This window comes from Fonticula alba (assembly GCF_000388065.1).
Source record: "Fonticula alba strain ATCC 38817 unplaced genomic scaffold supercont2.4, whole genome shotgun sequence".
NCBI classification, from domain to species: Eukaryota; order Rotosphaerida; family Fonticulaceae; genus Fonticula; species Fonticula alba.
Window position 1 is genome coordinate 1,472,622 of NW_009242974.1, and position 599 is coordinate 1,473,220.

The window sequence follows — 599 nt, forward strand, 5'->3', positions numbered from 1 at the left end:
TGGGGGGGGGGGGGGGGGGGGCGACGCCTGTGTGAGCGTGCATCGTGCACCCCTCGCCCCGTGGTATCTCTCCTCTGCCTCCACCGTTGTCGCTGCGTGTCCCCTCCCTGCCTGTGTTCGTGCGCCCGGCCGAGCCGCGGAGTAGCAGGGAGATGGGGTCGGAAAAAGACAAAAGACCAGGAAAAGAAATACACTGCCCTTGAGATGCAAGTGAAAAAGCGGGGATGCCCTCGGTGTGAGGGGGGAGGCAGAGAGGGGGCGGGAGAAAGGGAATGTCGCAAACGCCGATTGCCCGGCAACTGCTACTGCGGTTAGTGATGCTCGCTTCAATTAAGCCCGGTGAAGGCAGGTCCGCCCGCTTTGGCGGGTGGTCGCTTTATGAAATAATATTACCTCCCTTTGCTCGATCCTCTTTGAACGGTGTTTTGAATGATAGTGGGATGTTTTAAGTGCGTTGGGGCATGGATCGCGCACCTGGGAAGGTGCGGGGTCCCTGGGAGGGTGCGGGGTCTGGACAGATGCAAGGCCCAGCAGCTGCCCTGCTCGGTCTCTCTCACTCCCGCCCTCGCTGTCTTTTTCCAACCAGAGTGCCCCCCCCC